Source organism: Etheostoma cragini, chromosome 16 (assembly GCF_013103735.1).
Source record: "Etheostoma cragini isolate CJK2018 chromosome 16, CSU_Ecrag_1.0, whole genome shotgun sequence".
Taxonomy (NCBI): Eukaryota; Metazoa; Chordata; class Actinopteri; order Perciformes; family Percidae; genus Etheostoma; species Etheostoma cragini.
In genome coordinates this window covers 23783388-23790284 of record NC_048422.1, presented here as the reverse complement: position 1 = coordinate 23790284, position 6897 = coordinate 23783388, and positions in this window count along the sequence as shown.

Here is a 6897-nt window from a genome sequence, read left to right as displayed (position 1 = left end):
TTACATATGAGGGTCACGGCAAAGGGTCTGAATACTTATGACCATGTGATATTTCAGTTTTTCTTTTTTAATAAATTCTACAATTTTACAAATTTCTACATTTCTGTTTTTTTCTGTCCAAGATGGGGTGCTGAGTGTACATTACTGAGAAATAAAATGAACTTTTTTGATTTTTGGAAAATGGCTGCAATGAAACAAAGAGTGAAAAATTTAAAGGGGTCTGAATACTTTCCGTACCCACTGTATTATAAATAATATGAATGCCATTGTGTACAGGCTAATATTGAACTAAAATGCAAAGGAATCAGAGCCCGGTTCCTTAAAAATCGGATATTTCGATATATCGGCCGATATTATATTTAAAAAACCAAATCCAGAAATGCGTTACAACCTATGAACTCATATACGACGTTATCGACGTCGTAGTCTACTCCGACGGAGCTCCGCTCTCTGTCAACAGGCAGAGAAGACACATAAACCTGCGATTACGTGCTCTCAGGATCCAAAAACTTGCTACCAAAAGATACAAAAATGTTTCGATACTAGTAGGATCTGAGTATTTCGTTCAGGGCCCAGCCCTACATGCACCAAATGTCTGGAATGAACTCCATAACACCTTAAATCTAGACTCTCTCCCACCTTAAATTACTTTAACAAACCTTTTCCAGTCAGCTCTGACTGACCAGGGTAGCTGCTTCTAACTAGGTGCCCTTTAAGTTGTGTGTCTATATTAGCTGAAGGGCGTTTTCACACAACCATCGTCCGATCCAGACTCTGACCTCTTCTCCCATCCCCCCCCCCCCCACCCCACCCCACCCCCATGCTCCTAGTATTTAGCATTTATTTATTCTCTGGTATGATTAATACGGACTATGTATTGTGGTATGTTGTGTTTGAATGTGCCTGAACACAAAGTTCACTCACAGGAAAAATAAAGTTATTTTGATTAGATCAGATTAGATTAGATTAGATTAGATTAGATTAGATCAGATTAGATTAGATTAGATTAGATTAGATCACATTAGATCAGATTAGATTAGATTAGATTAGATTAGATTAGATTAGATCAGATTAGATTAGATTAGATTAGATCAGATTAGATTAGATTAGATTAGATCAGATTAGATTAGATTAGATTAGATCAGATTAGATTAGATTAGATCAGATTAGATCAGATTAGATTAGATTAGATCAGATTAGATTAGATCAGATTAGATTAGATTAGATTAGATCAGATTAGATTAGATCAGATTAGATTAGATTCATCTTTATTGTCATTACACAGGTACAAGGCAACGAAATGCTGTTCAGGTCTAACAGGAAGTGCAATAGCAGCAGGTGCAGGATATACACTGGTTCCATAAGAGCAGGACATGGATATGTACTGAATAAATATAGAGATGAATACTATTATAAACAGAGTTTTACAGATAGATTTGTCCTATTATTATAGTGTATAGATAACTAGTATTGTGAGCTAAATTTACAGCTGGATATGTACTGAATATAATATACAGGTGGATATGTACTGAATATAATATACAGGTGGATATGTACTGAATATAATATACAGGTGGATATGTACTGAATATAATATACAGGTGGATATTACTATCACAGAGTTTACACTATGAATATACATACAGACGGCTATTACTATAAACAGAATTTTTACAGATAGATATATATATATATATAATAAGTTAAACTGACAATGGATTTAAAGGTAGTACATATAAAGTTTGGGCAGAAGCTATCAGAATTAAAGTGCAGTGGAAAGTAATTTTATATTACAGTTAAAGTACAGTATTGCAGATGTATATGTAAACAGCTGGTCCTGTAAATAAACAGTCGGCAGTGCCAATTGATATTCCAGTCAATGTAAGTAGTGCAAGATACATATTTAAACAGTTGTTACTATAGTAACAGTGAGCGGTGCAGGTGAACATTATAGTGTTGCAGGTAACAAGATGGAGGCAGGTGTGAGGAGGGAGAGGAGAGTCTATCACAGTATGACGGGATCCATCAGATCTCGTTGGTCTTGGTCTCCTGTCCAGATTTCTCTAGTCCACTAAAGGACTGTCCGTGACATGCCTGCGGCGTGTCGTCACCACGTACGTGTGTCGCGTCTCCCTTTTGATTGGTGAGCAGACGGGCGGGGGGGGGGGGGGGGGGGGGGGGGGTGGTCATTTTGGCGGGTAGTCTTTTCCGTGTTAAATAAATGAATGAGCAAATCCCGATTGAGTTATCTTGGTGTTAGTACCAGCAGCAACGACGTCAGCAACACCTGCAAGTGCAGCGACTGTCGGGATGTTTGTTAGTGTTTTCTAATTGACTTTTAATGTCTGACCCAATTTAAATTAAATATCTAATCTCCTCCTCTCCCCACGAGACCTCCAATGTTGAGCAAAGTTGAAATTTTGAGCCAATCAAACGCTTCACTTGATGGATTCTGGTGATTTTTTCTGCAACAAATTCTGCCTCAAGCTATGATGCAGAGGTCTTTATTTATGGAAAGGGAATTATATACTGTTTTTTGGTGCAGGGGGGGTTGCACTGATCAGTTTTTATTTATTAGGGTGGGGGGGGGAGGGGGTGTAACCCCCTAGATCCCCCCCCCCCACTTCTCCCCTGTCAATTATGCCTATGAGTGAAGGATTCTCTTCCTAAAGCTGACTTGGGGGAGTTTTCTAGGCTGATCAATAGATGTCATTTGTGATTGTTTACTAGTCCCTGAAGCCTGATCATTGACTGTGAAGGACAGTCACATGAGTACACACACACACACACAGACACACACACACACACACACACACAAACACACAGTCGTGTCTGGCTATCTTTGTGGGGACCAGTCATTGACATAATGCATTTCCTAGCCCCTAACCCTAACCTTAACCATCAAACCTAAATGCCTAACCTTAACCCTCACCCTAACCCTAACCATAACCATCAAACCTAAATGCCTAACCTTAACCCTCACCCTAACCTTAACCATCAAACCTAAATGCCTAACCTTAACCCTAACCCTAACCTTAACCATAACCTAACTCTAACCCTACTCCTAAAACCAAGTCTTATTCCTCCAACAGCCCTTTAACGTTAAGGGGACCAGCATTTTGTCCCCACAAAGCTGTCAGGTCCCCATAAGTATACTGTTTTCACAGTTTTTGGTCCCCACAAATGTAGTTAAACATGGTACACACTCACACACACACACACACACACACACACACACACACACACACACACACACACAGCATGCAGAGACCTGGTCCTCAGGTCAGCTAGCTAGACACCGAGGCTCCGTCCGGCGCTTAGCCCCGCCCACAATGATTGGTGATGATTGATTTAAAGAAATGCCGATAATCCAGAGCACGGTTTTCTCCCCATGCAGGAATAATGTGTGGACTAACCAGACTAGAGCCCGACCAATAAAGGATTTGTAAGGCCAATACCGATACAAATATTTGATTATTTGGAAATCTATATATATATATATATATATATATATATATATATATTAAATAAAAACAAATCCAGAAACGCGTAGCAAAACATAAACAGATTCCCCTAACATTAGTTATTTGTAGTTATTTATGAGTTCTCACTAAATTAACATGACAATAATTTGTAGTGCTTTGTAAGGTGGTCTATTACTGGACAAACTCCACCTATAGTGCGCTGACCCTGCACCGTTTTCTCTGGCCAAGCCCAACCACGCCCCGTGGTTACACGCCCCGTGGTTACGCGCCCCGTGGTAACACGCCCCGTGGTCGCACGCCCCGTGGTCGCACGCCCCGTGGTCGCACGCCCCGTGGTCGCACGCCCCGTGGTCGCACGCCCCGTGGTAACACGCCCCGTGGTCGCACGCCCCGTGGTAACACGCCCCGTGGTCACACGCCCCGTGGTCGCACGCCCCGAGGTAGCACGCCCCGTGGTAACACGCCCCGTGGTAACACGCCCCGTGGTAGCACGCCCCGTGGTCGCACGCCCCGTGGTAGCACGCCCCGTGGTCACACGCCCCGTGGTAACACGCCCCTGGGTCACACGCCCCGTGGTAACACGCCCCGTGGTCGCACGCCCCGTGGTCACACGCCCCGTGGTAACACGCCCCGTGGTCACACGCCCCGTGGTCACACGCCCCGTGGTAACACGCCCCGTGCACACGCACGTAAAAGGGGAACAACAAGCAATCACTGGGTCCGGCCCCAGGCACGGGGGATTTGCATTGGAACGAGGTCAAAAATCTGCTTGTTCAATAGCACTTACAGCAACATGAAAACTTAGAAACTGTCTAATTTGAACAGTTGCCGATGAATACAAAGAGCCAACAATCACACAATTATTTTATTATGTTTCCTAGAGAAAAACATTGTTTTTACTCCATTGGCTAAGCCCTTATCTCAAAGAGTGGATGCTTTTAAAATATACTCATTCCCATACTACACACACACACACACACACACACACACACACTACAGTGCACTAAAAGTCACGTAAACTCCATTCTCACAAGCTAATTATGGCAAAACTACACGGTCTCCATCAATTAAATTAAGTTGTCACTAAAGCAGTTTTCCTGAATCAAGAGATATTTGGATACCGAGAGAGCTTTTAAGTAAAATGATCTCAGACCAATGACAGATTTCCTATTGTTTATGTAAACATGAGATAGTTGTTTTACAGTGCATCTATTCATATTCATGCAGTTGGAGACTTAGGAGGACAAATACGCTCTGCTCAATCCATCTGCACACCTTCCTCGAGCGAGTACAACCTCTAATAATTCTACTTTCATATCAATCTGATTCAGTAGTTCAACTAAGCAAAATGCTAAATGTGAAAGAAAACATCTTCTCATGCCAGATTACAGTAAACCGGACGTGCTCCAAATCAATGTAAAACAAGAATAAAACAAAAAACCAGACACGTCAAACTGACATCGTAATAAGAGTAATGTGAAATGTTTCGGCCTTACCTGACGTGGAAGATGAAGCTGAGAAAAACCCAAATCAAGAAGATACTGGAGTATGTTTCTAATGTCAAAGTAAAGTATTCTAAAAAAGCACAAAAAACTCTGAATAGTACAGATTTGAACAATGTTCGGTTTCTGTGGAGCGAAACACCGACAAACTGCCCTCGGTGACTGTAGAGACAATCTGAGTACTGGGTACTGTGTGTGTGTGTGTGTGTGTGTGTGTGTGTGTGTGTGTGTGTGTGTAGGAAGGCATGAATAAATAGAGATATGTGTGCGCACATGCATGCATACAGCGTGCGTGTGTGTGTGTCAGGGTGATCATGTGTGTGTATCTCTGTGTTTCTGGTTTCTGCATGTGTGTGTGTGTGTGAGAGTGTGTGTGTGTGTGTCAGGGCGACAGTGTGTGTGTGAGAGTTTATGTGTTTGTGTATGTGTGTGTCAGGGCGACAGTGTGTGTGTGTGTGTGTGTGTGTGTGTGTGTGTCAGGGCAACTGTGTGTGTGTGTGTGCGTGTGTGTCAGGGCAACTGTGTGTGTGTGTGTGTGTGTGTGTGTGTGTGTGTGTGTGTGTGTCAGGGCGACTGTGTGTGTGTGTGTGTGTGTGTGTTTGTGCGTGGGTTTGTGTGTGTGTGTGTCAGGGCGACAGTGTGCGTGTGTGCCCGCACATACTTGCATACTGTGTGCATGAGTGCGAGTGCGTTAACTTGTTTTTACATTTTTGTCCCTTTTTTCAATATTTTTTCAATGTTTGTCATTTTTTTGGACATTTTCAACTCTACGTAGGAAGTTATGTTCAATAAACCTCATTTATAGGAAATTATACCTAATGTTTGAGTTAGAAAAGCAGAAATTAGGAATTATTGAGACTAAAATTAAAGGAATGGATGTTGATGATAATCACAGACTGGAATATGTCAACTTTTACTCAATACTATTTCAAAAACACTTCCATTTGTTTTACAATGCTATAAAATTGAATAAGACGCCCCAAAATTAATGAAAGTAGAGATTTGTACTTGGCAAAAAGCGTTGGGGGGAATCAATCATGTTATTTTGGGGAATTAAAAAGAACATTGACACACACACACACACACACAACACACACACACACACACACACACACACACACACACACACACACACACACAAAAAGCAGCCTCATGATCACAATCAATAACTGTCTGTGTATATTTCCATGTGCATGAAACTGTCTGTGAAAACAAATCTCCCTCATGGGACAATATCTATCAATCCATCCATCTATCTATCCATCCATCTATCTATCCATCTATCTATCCATCCATCTATCTATCCATCCATCTATCTATCTATCCATCTATCCATCCATCTCCCTCTATCTCTCGTCATGGTGACCGACTCCCACCTGATCTGTGGTTCCGGGTGTCACCACTAGATGTCTCTGAAGTCTGAAGAACGTCCATGTGACAGCTCCCCCACAGACTGCTGCGTCAGTAAAACCATGAGAACCTGCACAAGCCATCAGACGTGACTTCAGTTAATGTCCATTTTTTTAAGGAATGACAACACTACCTTTATTTATGCCTTTAAAGGGGAAATTCACCTTTTTCCCTCTGCCTATTCTCTCTCTATTGAGCTCCATTGTACCGAATTTGGTTGCAGTTCCACCAGAGTTCCACTGGGGGGTGATCACGGTCTAGTGCAAACTGGATGGGAGTCTATGGAGCTAGAAGGCTAAATGAATGGGAGTCTATGGAGCTAGACGGCTAAATGAATGGGAGTCTATGGAGCTAGACAGCTAAATGAATGTGAGTCTATGGAGCTAGAAAGCTAAATGAATGGGAGTCTATGGAGCTAGACAGCTAAATGAATGGGAGTCTATGGAGCTAGACGGCTAAATGAATGGGAGTCTATGGAGCTAGACTGCTAAATGAATGGG